The sequence below is a fragment of the Thermobia domestica genome, chromosome 1, assembly GCF_964235325.1.
Source record: "Thermobia domestica chromosome 1, izTheDome1.hap1.1, whole genome shotgun sequence".
Taxonomy (NCBI): domain Eukaryota; kingdom Metazoa; phylum Arthropoda; class Insecta; order Zygentoma; family Lepismatidae; genus Thermobia; species Thermobia domestica.
This window is the reverse complement of record NC_137454.1, coordinates 304546452-304564881: the sequence shown is the minus strand read 5'-3', so window position 1 is coordinate 304564881 and position 18430 is coordinate 304546452.

The following is an 18430-nucleotide window of genomic DNA, read 5'->3' as shown; positions in this document are numbered from 1 at the left end:
TTACATCCCAAACGTTGTCGTTGTTGTTTTGAAACATCTTGTACGTATATGTTCAACAAAAATATACAGCACATATATTATTTTGGAAATTGTTTGTTAAGCCAAGGAGGAACCATCAGTAAAAGTCTTGTATTTAAAAAAAAAACTGACAAATGTGGCCAGGACCAGAGAATATTTAGCATATGTAAATAAGACCAGGACTCGAAGTATTAATAATTAAATTGTAATACAGATAATGTTTCTGTTAGGATCTATACTGAGCAATCCGTTTTTTTATTGTTTTTTTTTTTTTTACCAATTAACTTGTTATCCTTAAAACATAACCAATTCAACGTTCGTTACTAAGAACAATTCTGCCTATACAATGATTGTAGAAACTCTTCTAGGACTATTTCACTCTTTACTATACGTATTAGCCTGTGGGCACATACACATACACAATGACAACCACTAAGGTACACAGTTGCCAACTCCAAAAATATTCCAATCTTACTTTATCTTATTCGTTAGTAGCTTTCCAAGGTAACTACTCTATGAATGCTTCTTTATTTCCTGAGTAAGCATCTTTAAACACCGAAAACTATTTCCAAGATATCAATCACATATGGATGAATTCTTCCAACTAACTCGAGTTTACATTACGAACATAAACATGAACATAGTTTTGTACGCCGTTGAGTTGTTCTTTCTACAAAGGTATATAAAAAAATAATGTGAATTTCTCTCTAAAACCCAGAATAGCTAATTTTTATTTATTTCATTTGTACGTTGCACATGCCAAGGTGAGAGAAGTCTGACGGCATTACAGCCTTCTACGTCAACCTATCCGGTACCTAGAGCAATTTAAAGATAGCTTCCCGACTTGAACATTACTCCAAGGAGGAAGTGCGTGACGTTGTTCTTTTTACATGGGTCAAGGGGCAAAAAATGTTCACCTAGAGCTGGTGGAGATCTATGGAGAGAGTGTTATGTCGCAGAAACAACTGTATATGTAGTGCAACACATCCGCAAGTGGTAGGAAAGCTGTGACAGACGATGACAGAAGTGGCAGACCAACAACGTCCGTCCCCGAAAGGACTGTCTATGACGTCGATGCGATGATTCGTGAAGACGGAGGAGTGGGATTGCATGACAGTGCAGACGCATTGCGAATCTTATATAGTTCAGTGAGGAGTATCGTCCATGATCAACTTGGCTGAGGGAAATTGTGTGAGTGCTAAGTGCCAAAACTTCTGATTAATGACCAAAATCACTTTCGATTGGGCATTTCCCGACCCACCTCACACGATGTGCCATGAAGGAAATTCATTCTTTCATCGCATTGTAACTTATGATGAAACCCCAATACCCATATGGACACTTGAATCAAAATGCTAGAGCATGATATGGGAACATCTGTCGTCACCGCCGACCAAGGCATTGAAGACCAAAATATTTGCCAAGAAAAAAAATGGCTACTATGTTTTGGGACCTTCAGGGTGTTATTCATGTTGTATTTCTGGCAAAGGATACGAACATTCATGCAAACACGTACTGCCAAACTATGGACAGGCTGCAGGCATCCATATATCCGAAATGAAAAGAGGCACCATGAATGGAGATGTTATTACTGCACTACAACGCACAACCACATGCAGCCAACGGTGATACACATGAGTTTCAACTGAGAAATTCTTGACTATTCTCCTCGTAGTCCTGATTTAGCCTATTCCGACTACCATTTGTTTGGACCCGTAAAGAACCACCTCTGCGGGCGGCCTTTCGATACACTGGAAGAAGCACAACAAACTACGACTATCTGCTTAGGGAGTATGGAACAACATTTCTTTGCAAAGAGTATGCAAAGACGATTTGGTGTGACGTTGGAATACATGTTTGGGCTAAATGGTTCCTATTCGAATGTTTGTTTGATACCATGTGTCAAACATGATACAGTTTCAGATATTCATCTCTGAAAGTTTTTCAGTAAATCGAACATTTACCTTACAAAAATTAAGGCAGGCCATCATGCTGAAAAGACTTCAGAAATGGCCCATTCTCCGACAGCAGTGATGACAAGATGTTGTCTTCTAACATGTGCCAATCTAACATGTTGTCTTCTAACATGTGCCGTTAGCGTCCTGTCGATGAAGAATGGACCCAAATCACGAGTCCCCCAAACAACACATCACACCATCACTTTGCCGGGAACACCTTCGCATGCCTCAAACAAGTGTGCACTATCCGACCAGAATCGCACGTTTCATTTGTTAACCTGGCCCAACACGTTAAAGTTTGCCTCAACAATAAACAATATGTCAGAGGCGAATGTGAGGTTTTGTCCTATGTTCCATGGAACAAATTTTAGACTACGATCTAGATCATCTTCTGTAAGATATTGTGAATTTGCAGCTTATAAGAATGCCACTTATTCACTGATATAATGCTTATTGATTGAAGTGCGACAAACACCACTTTCACGAGCAACACTACACATACTTCTCTTGGAACTTTTACTGAATGATCCCAACATTGCCATAGTTGTTGCTTCGTCTGTCGCTGTGCGTGGTCTACCAGTTTTGGGTTGGTCTGTCACAAATCCGGTTTCTTTGAATATCTTCAGCACTTTGAACACGGTGCCGTTGCTGATGGAGGTCCTTTCCGGATGACAGCGGTTAAAATTGTTTACAATCACCCTAGTACTTCGTTCTCCAGAGATCAGCACGATCTTAATACGCTCTGCTTGTCTCAAGGCCATCTTCTGGTCGTAAGTTATCTGCAACAGTACAAGAAAAAAAATAAATAAATAAAGATCTTCGTAATAGTAAGTGCAAGAGCAAAAAGAACAATGCCATTATATTTCTACGAAAATTTGCCATTAAAATAACATATCTCATGCCATGGTTTCCATTTAAGACAATTGCGTAAAATTAAGATGGCAGACATCATTATGATGTGTCCTCATAAACATTTTCCTTAATCTCCATCCACCACCTACGTTGTTACTCTAATTATAGTTAGCAGCGTTTACTATTTATTAGGATATTTCCATACTTTTGGACACCTTATATATATATATATATATATATATATATATATATATATATATATATATATATATATATATATATATATATATAATATACAGTGGCGGACCCAGCATCAAGGCGGATCAAGGTAAGGGCTAAACCATTGTTTGCCGCTTTATCCAGTGTAAAGCAGGACTGAAACCCATTTTATCCAGTGTATACCTGAGCGTCAAGGGAGGCTATAGCTGTGTATGTATGTTGAAGATCATTAGCACTTCAATAACTTAGTGTTATACGACTATACGTCAGTGTGTTTGGGATTTTGTTCTAACAAGTCAAACAAGTTATTGATTTTTTGAACAGATTGTTTTTTTTCTTCGTTTTTTTCTTTCTTTAAACTGACGAGAATTTTGTGCGACGTGCATCAGCCATCTAAACAAAACTCACGTGTTGTAGATTTTTCTCAAAATGAAAAAAAAATAAAAATAAAAAAAATGAAGAAAGAAACGAAATCTTTATTTTCGTTCTTGCTTTAATTCGTACGTATGTGTACTCATTTCTTTCATTGACGATCGTTAAAGGCCTCCTTTCCGTTTTCGTTTCCTTTTTGGATTTCGTTTTTCGACTGATGTTATGCCGTCGTGTTACACTTTTTAAAACTACGAGAATTGCAGACTACACAAAGAAGTCTGTTCTTTCTTTTTCTTTTCCATTTCTCTTTGTTTCTTTCTTCATTTATACTTCACGTATAAAAAAAATATGGTGTACAACCATGAACAAAATTTCCTTTTTCCTGTCAACCAAATCTGTATTGAGCAGAATTGGAATAAAATACGAAAATCAAAGAAAGGAGTCAGTATATCAAATAATGATAATAATAAATATATGCAATAAAGTAGAGTCCCGAAAAGTCGGCCTAATGTGGACGGAACGGTGGCCGAATTTGTGAAAATGCGGGTTATCGGGAACGGGGTTAAAAATAAAAAGAATATTTACGGTGTTTCCTCAGAAAATACAGTACTGTACTTGTATGTATTGGTTGCTTGAGAATACAACAGAGAATAAACTGTCCAATTACCCTTAAACAAAGGAAAAGCAAGTACTTTATGAAGGCATAGAGCGTTTACTATACATGAAACTGAAAATTAATGAATACACACTGTAAAGTAATTTACCTGATAAGACAGACCTCAGAAAAACACCCGGCAATGACCTTGAAAGGGTCTGCGCTAGGGATGGACAGAACCGGTTCCTGGCAGAACCGGTTTTCTACTCTGAACGGATCCAGGTCTGGAACCGGGTTTTCGGATCCAGATCTGGAACCGGTCCTAAGATCCGGTTCTGGAACCGGGTTTTCGCATCCAGGTCTGGATCCAGTTCTGGAACCGGGTTTTCGGATCCAAGTCTGAAACCGGTTCCGGTGGCGATCCCCACGCTAAACCATAAAATGTTGCTAAATGGGCAAGAAAGTTTTATTTTAGTTTTAATGTTCTTATTTACTGTTCTTTTGACATGAAATTTGCCACATACATGTCTTTGCCGATTATACACATACTAACATTATAAGAAATACTGGGCGAATTCATTATCAAATTAAATTCCTACAACAACATATTTATAGACATGCCACAATTTTGGACATGAGTGTACAGGGGTATTTTCCTGCAAATAGAAGTTTCTTTTGGAATGCGTTCAGAAATTAACACTTGCAAGAATACTCTCTTAGTACAAGTATATTTTAGGCACACACTAATTTTCCCCCCATCTCGGAAAGTTTCAATTTCCTCACTGACAAACACTACCATATTATATCGTAAAGGTCAAATCCACCGTTATTGTAACAGAGTGATGCTTGAAAGATTGACTAGAAATTCAAACTCCGATTAGTGACAATTTCAGTCTTGTTTTATTACAAGTGTACACTCTTTAGTCAGTGCGAAAGAGGCCGTGGATCGTGTTCAGAGTTGATAACGATGGATTTTGGTGAGTCCGAGTAGGCCACAGTGGATGAGAGTGGTTGATGGTGGGTGGTGGGTCACGGTGGGTCAGAGTGGGTCATGGTGGGTGGTGAGTCAGTGGGTCGTGGGTCAATGAAAACTCTGTAAGACACATATTGTTCCTAAGTGAAGTCTTGACCCGACTATGGTAGGTCCCATAGTTTAGGAGCTATGGACCTTTGAAGTTCTTTTTTATATATTTTCGGCAGCCCATAACTTTGAAAGGAAGCATTTGTGCACCCAGGTTAGTCTATACTTTTTGTCTTATCTTGTTGTCTGGAATCACCTCCCAAACGTTGTCGGTGTTGTTTTGAATCACCCTGTATAACATTTGCACATATTACAGTTACGTCAAAACACTTTATTAATACATAATTATCTCAATGTCTGTCCCAGGTATGGATGAATCACCACGGTTCAACTTTCCATTCAAATGAATGAATTCCATTTCCAGAGAGAACTTGTATAAACTAATTCATTAGACAACTTCTCTTCCCCGTGTGTAAGTATTAATCATTTCGACTTTGAAATTCAGAAGCAAGAAATGGGGAAGAAATATACCCTTTCTACTGAAGGTCCCATACACCGTTCTAGATGAAAATGTCTGCATTTACCACTTCCTTATTTACTGTCATTGCTTCGCAAAGACAGAACTTTCGTTGCATCTGTACTGTACAGTTCTGTGAGAGTCAAAGTATTGCCCTATAGCTCTGTAATATGCTGACTTGCTTCACTATAATATTATCATTTATACAGAAAGGAATTACTTGTTTTCCTTTGTATATCGTTTAAGAGAACAACAGGTCAAGTTTTATTTTCGTGTTATTATGTACTTTGCACTTCTGTTCAATTATCTAGAAGGGAAATCCCAAGAAACAAAGAAATAAAAAAGTTTCTTTCAGTCATAACCGACACATATGATAATCCTTCATGGTCAATCTTTCCCCACAAAACTTTAAGTGACGTAAATAAAGCATAAAATTATTTTAAAGCAACTCTTGATTTTTATTCATCGGAACATAATTTTAAGCATGATCAAAGTTGTTCACGAAGTTGCTCCAAATTTTATTGTATCTTTGCTTCTTCTCTTCTTACTCAATCTTTCTCAACCTCATCCTCTAAAACACTAGTTTCTCAACCTCAAACTCACAAGTAAACCTTACGTTTGGGTGAATCGAGTTGCTGACTGAGACACATATGAGAAAGTAGTACTAAATGTGGTCAGTATTTCAGTGAAGTTGTAGGTGCGAAGCTCCAGGGGTTTAGGAGATACAGCTACCAGAACTCTTGTAACGACAAAAGGTGAATAACAAATATATGGGTACATATTAGGACTGGGGAGAAGTCATATAGTAAGGGTATACTTGACGGCGGCCATCTTGAAATCCGCCATTTTGAATTAAAGTTAAGTTTTTAAAATAGGAATAGGGCCATTTGATACATGATTTAAGGCGTAAATTTAATCAGAAGAACAATGGTGATGTTAATTTTGATTTACTCGCAATGGTAAAAAGTTACAAGGAAATTAAATATTGTTGCAGCATATGTGTTAGTCCTTTACCCCACCTTGTAAGTTTTATGTTAATGATAATAATTAAATAAAAAGCAGGTGTGCTCACTAGGCATATTAGGTAAAAGCAGACATATTAGGTCTATGGTAAGAGTTGCCTTGATGGCGGCCATGTTCAAATCCCCCATTTTGAATCTGACAAATGTTATAAACAAAACGCATAACAGTGACACCTTATTAATAGGAAATTTTACCATAACTCCAACGGTATAACCATTTTTGCTTTATCATTAACCAGCACAAAATTAAATGGATCGCTCCTTACGACTACTGCTTTGACGGAATTGTTAACGACAAATGTGTCAAGTGTAACTCGATTGCCTTTGTCAGGTGTGCTTACTGTGAGCAGAGCATTTGTTCAAGTCATGCACTCTTTTCTGAACTACATACTGATTGTACTAATTCAGGACTTTCTGGAAGAAAGACCGAAGTTCAATTATGACTCAATTCCACTTTGGTCATTTTTCCTTAAATTAGCAACTTGTTTATGCGATAACAAATGCTGGTTAATGATAAAGCAAAAATTGTTATACCGTTGGATTTATGGTAAAATTTGCTATTAATAAGGTGTCAATGTTATGCGTTTTGTTTAAAACTTTTGTCTGATTCAAAATGGCGGATTTGAACATGGCCGCCATCAAGGCAACTCTTACCATAGACTTAATATTTATCCACCTACTTTTTATTTAATTATTATCATTAACACAACATTTACAAGGTGGGGTAAAGGACTAATACATATGCTGCAACAATATTTAATTTCCTTGTAACTTTTTACCATTGCGCGTAAATCAAAATTAGCGTCACCATTGTTCTTCTGATTAAATTTACGCCTTAAATCATGTATCAAATGACCCTATTCCTATTTTAAAAACTTAACCTTAATTCAAAATGGTGGATTTCAAGATGGCCACCGTCAGGTATACCCTTACTATATGACTTCCCCCTAGTCCTAATATGTACCCATATATTTGTTATTCACCTTTTGTCGTTACAAGAGGTCTTACAGAGCTTTTACCTCCAACTGTATGAAGACTATTCTGTACTTCCATGTGATGTTCTGGTAGCTGTATCTCCTAAACCCCTGGAGCTTCGCACCTACAACTTCACTGAAATACTGACCACATTTAGTACTACTTTCTCATATGTGTCTCAGTCAGCAACTCGATTCACCCAAACGTAAGGTTTACTTGTCAGTATTAAGTACGGAAGTAAATGAGATTGCAGTTGCCCATACATACGAATAAATATTATTAGATTCAAGAAAATTCCAGTACGGTTTACACTATAAACTAAACTCTTGGCGCAATAGACGTTAGACTTTGAGACGACATGTGTTGTCGGCTCATCGGCTCCCCTCGCTGTTTATGCTGGCTTTGTAGACCGAAGTTCACTGATACTTTCTTTCAAGTAAATTTCCGAGTTCCCTCCTGGCTAAGCGGTTAGCGTACACGCCTTTGGCGTCTGAGGCTAGGGTTCGATTCTCGGAGAGAACTCATATGGTTTAGCTGTAGGTCCATATCTCACATGCCCTCGCTGCTGAAAGGTACGCATCAAATCGGGCACCGCGGTGGCTTAGTGATAGAGCGTTCATGGGGTCCCTGGTTCGATCTCAGTTCGCATCAAGTGAACTTTGTGGTGGACAAACACCGTGAGTGTGGGTTTTCTCGGAGTTCCCCCCTTTCATCCCACTTTCTTCGTTCCACTATTTCATTCATTTCTCATCATCGTCGTCTCCTTGAGCCTAGCCGATTTAAGCGTAGGACGTAAAACTTAAAGATTTCATTTTCATTTTTTAAAATTAAATCAAGTAGCTCCCCGATTGTCCTCACTACACTGAGTGGACGTCACAATGCTAAGGCCATCAGACTAGTACGAACGGTTAGTCATCTTTCCTCTGACCAGGCTCTATACTGCTTAACTTTGCTGATCTCACGAAAAGCGGGATTGAAGAATCGATCCCGGCCCTCCCAAACAAAAGGCACGTACATTAACCTTTTAGCCACGAAGGAGACAAAGGTAAATAAGTGTCTGCAAACAGAGAAGTAGCGAAGTGTGGATTTATAACATTCAAACCGTGTTGGAATGCCAACGTCCTAGCCGCACTGTAATTTTACATTAAATTGTATCATCATGTTTTATGTTGAACACGGTGCTAAAGAAAAAGGGCGTTAAAGTCTAAACGAATATACTTGATAATAGTCCTTGAAATATAAAGTCTAGCTGAGCTTAGGATCATACCATATTGTGGAACTACCGACGCCGGCTGCACGCGCTTCATCAAAACGAACTGGTGAATGTACTCTGCGATTATTCTTACATCAAATCCAAAGTGAAGTCACTTTGTCTTAGCCATATTATGGTCCTTGGACAGAGATTACAAAAAGTACTTGCGATGACGTGAAATAAAAGATGTCGAAAATTCACTGCTATATAGAAATTAGTGTATTACTGTGTATTCTTGTTGGTCCATGTACAGGAATACATTGTATAATGGGTTTTTGAATGAGCAGGTATCGCTCTAATACTGTTTTTATTATTACACATATTTACGAATTGTCAATAGATTTGCCAATTCATTTTTTTTTTTTTTATTGACTGAGAGTAAAAGCTGGAACTTAGCATGTAATCATGTACAGATGGAAATACTATATAAGTCGAATCGAAATGAAATCTTTGAGTTTTACGTCTTACGGTTACGCCCGCTACGCTAAAGGGGACGGTGTAGATGAAATAATGAATGAAATTGTGGAATGAAGAAAGTGGGAGGAAACGGGAGAACCTCGAGAAAACCCACGAACACGGCGTTTGTCCGCCACAAAGTTCACTTGGCGTAAGCTGGGATCGAACCAGGGACCCCATGCACTTGAGATTCAGGCTCTACCACTGAGCCACCGCGACCCCAAGTCGAATCGAGTATTGGCTTGTGATATGACGACATTACTGTAACTACAATTGATGGAGTACAGTTTGTTTTTGTTTTTGTTTTGTCTACATCTTTGTTTTTATTTTTGTAAACGTAAAAAATGATGTTGTACGATAATCGTGCCACCTATTAAGATGAAAGTAATGTCAAAGTATACACTAATGACGCTTTTCATTATGACACTAACTAGAGGATAGTTTACGGTATAGTTAATGAGATATAGCACAAAATTATTATTAACTCTTAAGCCTTAAGTTTTGTTCAACTATAATGTTGAACAGACATGATATACAGTATATCGTAAAAACACCCTGCTATGGCAGTAGGTAGAGCAATTACCATACGAGACTATTAAAATTTAGTTATGTACAAATTATAAACACAGGTTACCATAATTGTAGTCTGGAGACCACAACAATGATTTTTATAGCTTTTCTGGTTAAGAATTCTCAGAGCTCCTAGCAAGCAACGAGAGTTTGATTAAGTATTAACAGAGTTTTAGGGAAATTAAGTGGACGAGGAACCTTAGCCAAACTCCAGGCAAACTTAGAGTTGTTTGTAATAAGTTAAGTCCCATAGAGTTCCAGGCAAGCTAAGTAAGAGGGGATCTTAAAGCTCTAGGTAAACTAAATGAAAGAGGATCCTTTACAGCTATAGGCAAGCTAACTGAGAGAGGGTCCTTAGAGGTCTAGGCAAGCTAAGTGAGAGAGGATCCTTAAAGCTCTAGGCAAGCTAAGTGAGAGAGGATCCTTAGAGCTCTAGAAAAGCTAAGTAAGAGAGGAATCTTATAGTTCTAGGCAAACTAAGTAAGAGAGTAGCCTTAGACGTCTAGGCAAACTAAGTGAGGAAGGATCCTTAGAGCTCTAGGCAAGCTAAGTGAGAGAGGATCCTTAGAGCTCTAGGCAAGCTAAGAGGTTTGGCTTAGGTAGACTTTCAGAGCTTTAGGCAAGCTAAGATAGGGGAGTGGCCAGTTGAAACTGATGCCGTTGCAGATGTTTTACAACTCTTTGTGGGTGGTGGTGGCGATGTTGTTCCTCTTTCGTCACGTGTATGATATATATATATATATATATATATATATATATATATATATATATATATATATATATATATTTCGATAGCTGACATAGCGCTCAACAAAACGAGGGTAAGTTCCCGTGTGTAGTTCTAAAGAAAATGGAGAAAAACGAACTTTTATACCGCTAAAACGCATGTCCATCTTTGCCAATAATAATTGATAGTGTTTTTATTTGTATGCAATAAATTATTTATTTATACACTGTACATGTAAAAAAATACTGTTGACTAATAGACTGTAAAAATTATTTTGTTTCCAAATACTCCTTTATATGTTTCCGAAAACTCCTGTTTGTCCGTCCGTCCATCCGGGAGACAATAAATCTCAAGAATCACTCGATGAATAACCATAAATTTAACCAAAATTGTAGAATGTCGAAAGTTAGGAACTGAGTTCGTTGATGGAGGTGACCTATCTACCGGAAGTAGCAGAAACGAACAATTTCCAGTTTTAATATTCATCACTATAGAGCGAAACGGTAATAGATAGCGATAAACAGTTTTTTGAAGTCGGTTAAACGTCTCAAGAATACACAATTTCAATACCATCCTTAACTCTAAGACTAAAACCGGAAATGATACAAATTCACTACAACTTCCGGTTTTAATACTAATCTATATAGAACAAAAACTATAAGATATAGCAAGAAGCATTTTATGGAATCAATATAGCGTTTTAAGAACATGTACCATCTTCTCTCTTAAATCTTTGTTCGAACTAGATGTAACAAATATCAAAAACTTCCGGTTTTAACATTGATTGCTACAGAATAAAAACGATAATAGATAGCGAAAATCTGTTTTCTGCAATCAATTACGCGTCCAATTCCGTCTAATCTCTCTGCTAAAATTGGAAGTGGCAGAAATCTATCACCACTTCCGGTTCCAATATTAATTGAGTGAATATTAGGCAATACAAACCGAAGTCCTTCACGTAATGTACACGTGACACTGCTACTTGGTAGCTCCCAGCGTAAGCATACGGGAGCTTATAGGTTTATAGGTGTATGCGTGTGTGTGTGTGTGGGTAGTGCTTTATTTCTCGGTAACTAGCTACTACTAACTACTGGCCGAATCTGAAAGAAATTTGATGGGCAAGTAACTCATTGTCCAAGAAATGAAGATCGCTATATTTAATGTCTGAGCTGTGCTAAGGATATGTTTGGCTCGTCTTGTATGTGGCCTTCATTTATCGGTAACTACTGGCCGAATCTGAATGAAATTTGGTGGGCAAGTAACTCATTGTCTAAGAAATGAAGATCGCTATATTTAATGTCTGAGCTGTGCCAAGGATATGTTTGGCTCGTCTTGCATGTGGCCTTTATTTCTCGGTAACTACTGGCCGAATCTGGATGAAATTTGGTTGGCAAGTAACTCATTGTCTAAGAAATGAAGACGCTATTTTTGGTGACCGAGCTGTGCCAAGAATAGGCTTGGCTCCTCTTGTATATGCCACTTTATATCTCGGTAACTATTGGTCTAATCTGAACGAAATTTGGTGATCATGTAATTTATCGTCTGAATGATAAATATCGCTAGGCTTAGCTCACTAAAAGAGAATGTGTTCCACAGCTGTCCATGCCGGAAGCTTCTGAGTTCGTTTCGGCTTACTTATTCTATGCTGTATTTGTACAAACTCTGTAAAATTCAAATTAAAAATTTTTGCCTCATTTTCCATGCAAATTCATGGTAGCTATATTCCCATCCAACTCGAATTACATAGACTCTACTGTAAGTTGCTTTTCATAATATTACCATACATGTGCCCAACAAGAATTCGAGAATGTTGTCACTTATTCCACGAACTCTTGTTTTAAGTAGCTATGTGATATAATGATTTATGAGGTTTCACATGATTCCCTAAAATTATGCAGTCATAATTCAGAGGTTTACTGAGGATAATGCATTAACTTCAAACAACGCGCTTTCTAAAGAGATCTATCAGAGAAAGGAGAAAAAGTAATTGCGTTAATCTTTTTACGATAATATTGAACTGAAAAAATCTAATTAAAACGTTTTTAGTTACTATTATAACATTTAATGGAGCATCCTGCTTTTTAAATTATTTTATTACTAGCAAATGTGCATAAATATAAATTACATTTTGCAAATAATTAAAGATTGCAAATTGAAAACATGAACATATATGAAAGGTTTATTACATCGTAATGGCACTTAATCAGCATATTATTTAAAAAGAGACTCATAATTCAATTTGCGATGTCAAAAGTTGATAAATTAGATTATTTAATGTAGTTACTAATATTAATGTAATTACAATATTTGTGAATTATTGATAAGGTAATTTCGGCAAATAACATCACAAATGCAACGTATTACTGTGGTACTCAGGCGGTTTTATTTCTACAACCGTAAAATTTACATACGCAAAAGAAAGAACCCTTTGCTATAATGGAGTGAGGAAACGGAAGTATTACATACGCAAGGACAACAACACTGCGCCAAAATGTGAGTGAACACGTTAAGTCTAAAGAACGTAAGTATATTCTTTAGTAGAGTGTAAAAGTCATATGCAGAATCGATTATTCTTCCATAGCTCAATTTTTCCGCCTTTTTGAAAACGATATCCAAGTTCCTTACCATAAGTGCATAAACACAGCTTTTTTTTCCCATCCCTATCATTACGAAATGCAATAGTTATGGCGTCTTCTTGACATACTCTGTAGGTAGCTCACAGTCATCTTTTCTGATTAAATCAAATCTGACTGAAGACGTATTATTCCTTGTTTTAGTTCTGTTTCGAGTTTAAGACAACAGAGAATAACAATCATGCTTTTGTACAGTTTTTTGTGCCTTCATTTCAACCAGACTTTCAAAATCCTGCGGGGAATGCTAAATGTACATTCATGTCCAAAATTATTGTCGCATGTCTATAAATATGTTGTTGTAGGAATATAATTTGATAACGAATTCGCCCGGTATTTCTTATAATGTTAGTATGTGTATAATCGGCAAAGACATGTAGGTGGCAAATTTCATGTCAAAAGAGTAATAAATAAGAACAATAAAACGAAAATAAAACTTTCTTGTCCATTTAGCAACATTTTGTTTTACTCATTCTAATTTTCGCATTTATAATTCTTTTCCTATGAAATTCACCATAAATATACATTTCCCGATTATACACATAGTATCAGTATTAAAAGTACCCTGCAAAATTATTATCAAACTATATTCTTACAAGAAGACAGTTATAGATATGCGATAGTCATTTTGGACATGAATGTACATGTAACACGTGCAACTTTCATATCTTGCTGGATGGCCGTCAGAGTTCGACAGATATCACTTTCACATCATCTGGTCCGATATTTTTTACCATCTATGGAAGAAAATGCACTGAACATGAGACTTCGCATCTCACAGCTAGTTCAGCAAAAATAAATAAATAAATAAATAATAATATAATAATAATAATAATAATAATAATAATAATAATAATAATAATAATAATAATAATGTATTATTTTATAGGATTAGTCCTTAAATATAGTTGCGTTATTTCCCGAAACAATAGACTTGTGTTTCTAGTTTTCTTTCTAAACCTAAAACAACAGTCATGGCCACATTATATAGGCTATGTCCTACTATTACGTAATGATCACTCTATTGACATATACTGTTAGCAACATTTAAAACTTCAAGTTGCACCAACAGAACGCTTACTTCTTTTGACACAATGAAAAATCTGCACACTTTTTCCACTGATAGTTGGCTACTATCTCTACGTTTGTTAACTTTTTCTCCACAACTGACGCCTAAACCGTTACTCTTTCTAGTATGCACAAAGACAAGTGCCATTGCCAATGCTTAAAGTGAGGCGGTATGAGCCGGTTATGCATCCGAAAGTTCGAAAAGCGATCGGTATGGCATACCGGTAAAAATAACTGATTTAAATTGTAATTTACGTGCAGAAGACAACAGAGCTTACACATACAAATAAATACGATGTTATCATTGAGTCAACAAATAGGTTTGTACTATCAAATATTTCGTTGCTGCTGCTTCGAAAGTAAATAACAATTCCCTATCAAGAATTTGTGCTCTTAATTTTTTTCAACATTTCCGCGAGCAATTCTACCCCGTCAAAAAAAAAAAATCTATCTTACCACTCACCTAAGATATTTAAGCTGGATCCGGCCCTGGATTTTTTTAAAATTCAAAATTATTCTTTTCACATTGTCTGGACTTCTGTGTTCACAATTATAAGAAAACTAGTGTTGATCACGAGACGAGACGAGACGAGACCAGAAGAAGCTTTTGAAAATGAAAATGAGATTTGGAAAGAATTATTAAATACTAGTGGAATACAATGAAATACAATTGAAAACAATATTCATTGAATACTAAGCTGATGATACTGTAAAGTAAAACATTTACATACAAGTCCTCTCTATCTCTCCCTTCCCATAGATTTGCACATCAAAAATGGATCAAAAATGTCAGGAGTAGAGATGCTATTTAGGGTTATGTCGAAATTACTGCTCTAAATGGTTATATTTGTTCCATACCTTCACCTCATCTGATGTCACTTTAAGCACTGGCCATTGCATACCACACAACCATGAATGATAGACCTACGATACATGCATTCATGCTAGCAGGGTATAAAATTTAAAAAAGGTGTTATTTGCGACGTTACCTTAATTGATTAGTATAATATGTAAATAAATTGTAAATCAAAATTCTTTTATGAAATAGAGATGATTCAAACACTTCATGAAATGCTCAGGAATGTATTAATATAGCTCTTTGTGTAACTTTCAAAACTTGTCCCACTCCCCTGCATTCTTTCCTCATCGAAGTATAATAATATAAACAACATGGTATAGCAGAACAATGGTTGAAGCTGTGTTGTATTTGTCATGATTTTAAAATAGGTTCTTATAAAATTTTGTGACATACTTTAGATTTCTATAATTGAACGTTTCTGTGTAAGTATGCTGAAATGATGCCAAGTTTTATTGAAATCTGAAAATTAGAAAATTAAATTTGCAACTTTAGTGCTGAAACCAAAGCAGTAGCTATACAGTATCACCTTGAGAGGCTTTTGCCTGGCAAGTCCTTCTCAGCACTAAAGTTGCAAATTTCATATTCCGATTTCCGAATTTCAATAGAACTTGTGATCGTTTGAGATCTCTATTCTTTTTCTGGCCGATCAAAGTTATAAATATAAGAGAATTTAGCTTTACTTTTCACATTTATGTTTCTAGAGGGTTTACTTATATACAGGGATGTAATGAGGTGTATACGAGAATATACAGCGTATATCCATCTAATATTTTTATAGTCTCTAACGTATTCTCGCCTTAAAGTTATGAAAAAATGAAAGTATACGAAAGGGGTATACGCTATATTTTTGAAAACGGTCTTGCGTATACTTACTAAATATTCTAATATTACATCACTGCTGATACGTAGGGAGTAATGTACGAGGCGTGTTTTTTTAAGTAAGTACCGTTTTGAAATTCGGCCGCTGCAGCGTTGTGATCGGCATCCCGCGCATGTGTGCTGTGTACCTACATCTGTTGGCAAGCCACAGATGCCGTTACGGAAACGTTCGACTGTGTTTATATTTGTTTGTGAGTGGTTAAAATGTCTCCGCCGATTGAGAATCTCGCCAACTGTGAAATACACGCTGTGATACGTTTTCTTAGTGCTAAAAGCGTGAAAGCGGCTGAAATTGATCGCCGGATTAGTGAAACGTGTGGATAAAACATTACGACAAAGGAATGGTACAGAAGTGGGTTAGATGTTTTAAAGATAGTAGCATGAATGTTCATGATGAGAAACGAAGCTGACGACCTTTTGTCATCCCTGAAGATTTGGTGCAGAAAGTTGACGAAAACGTGAAAGAGAACAGACTAGTGCTCTCAAACGGGTCGGGTTACGGGTCGGGTCGGGTCAGCTCGGGTCGGGTTATCGGGTCAGGCTAATCGGGTCGGGTCAATCGGGTCAGCTCGGGTCGGGTCAATCGGGTCAGCTCGGGTCGGGTTATCGGGTCAGGTCAATCAGATCGGATCACGGGTCGGGTCAGTCGGGTCGGGTCATCGGGTCGGGTCAGTCAATTCGGGTCACGGGTCGGGTCGGGTCGGTCTTTAACCCGACCCGACCGACCCGTTGAGAGCACTAGAACAGACACATTACGATTTCTTTGTTATCTGATAAGTTTCAGCAGGTTTTCAAGAAGTGTTCTCTCTGAAATTGTGACTCAACGCTTAAATTATCGAAAGTTGTCCCCACGGTCGTGTTGCAATTGTCAAATTAGGATGCAGACTTACATGAGAATGGTATTCCAAAGTTTGTTGTACGATAAGTGCCTTAATATTGGCGGAAACTATGTAGAAAAGTAGACTAAGCTACAGGCTTTCATGTTAACAATAAAATTCTTACGAAAAGTATAATTTTAAGAAAAAATCAAAATGTTACTTACGTAAGAACACGCCTCGTATAAGAAAAATAAGAAAAAAACACCTGAATAGATTAATTATGTTATCATATGATATACATGTTGAATATGTCTAATCTCTTATTTCATAGAAAACGTTCTTTGTTTTATTGATATCAGTTTAAAAAGTTGAACCCAGAAATAAAAAAAGATACCTTTTTCATGTTTAGTGTTTTAATTCACGGGAAGATTTTGCTTCTTTAATCACGTATTATTGACATCAGTAACGTAAGTGTTCCAAGAAGCATTAGAACGATACAATTGTTATGGTTTTTAATTGTAAACAAAAGTGTGGTATTTAGTGCCATTACGCAGAATGGGAGATGAGGGTTTTAATACCTGTTTTAACAATATATTATAAAAATATACATTCACCACGAATATAATAAACCCCTTCCCTCTCTCTTGATGAAACTCTGTGTATTCATATTAAAACTCGCTAAATATTAATTAGTTCCTCTGTTACCGGGATTTATAGTAATGTTTATCAAGCACTTTTGTGAATAGTCTGTGGTAGGATTTTGGGTGAGATACCGGGAAGTGTCTCAGTTATTCAACTGACACTTAAAATATTTTGTCACAGAAAAGTTTGCTGAATTGAATAGCATTTGCCTAATCTCAATTATGAATATTTTCTTCTTATTATTATTATTTTGCGAGTAGGACGTATATAATTTACGGATGACAGAGCGATATTGTGTTATCCTTGTTGAATAAGTTGTTAAACTAGTTCGTCTACAGACGGAACTACTCTAGAATGAATCAGTATTGGTAAAATATCAAGACATAAAACTCAACCTGTCAGTTCAATTACTGTCAATAAATTCTTTTACTAGATATAAGATGCTAATAAAATACGAAAGGAACTTTTATGCCTTGGTGTGAAGGTGACCTGTTCAGTGCCCTTGTATTATACTTGTACCTACCTGGAAGCATTAACAATCAGTATGTATACCTATCTTAAGCTTTAAGTAAGGAGTTGTAGCTTAAGAATACAGTGCTACCTGTGGTTCTCTCTGGTTCGATTCGGCCTGTATGATTTTATGGCAGACAAAATCATTTTCATGGATTAGCTCGGAGTTTGGCCCCTTTTTCTCCACTTACTTCATTGAACTAATTATGTCCTCACGATTTACTTACGTGGTTCTTCGTGACCAAATGCGCGTGGTGTTGGATTCGATCACCGTTAGGGCTACTCACTTCGAATATAAAACCGGACAGTAGCTCGGATTTCCTCTTGCATATTCTCAGTAAAGTGACTTTTAGAGGTCTGTCAATCCATTCGTCACAATGTTTACCGTTGAAACAAATCCAGGCTTTATTTTAAACTTAGTTTTTATAAGATACTCCAAGGAAATTTCAAATTTACTTTCCTACTCCAAG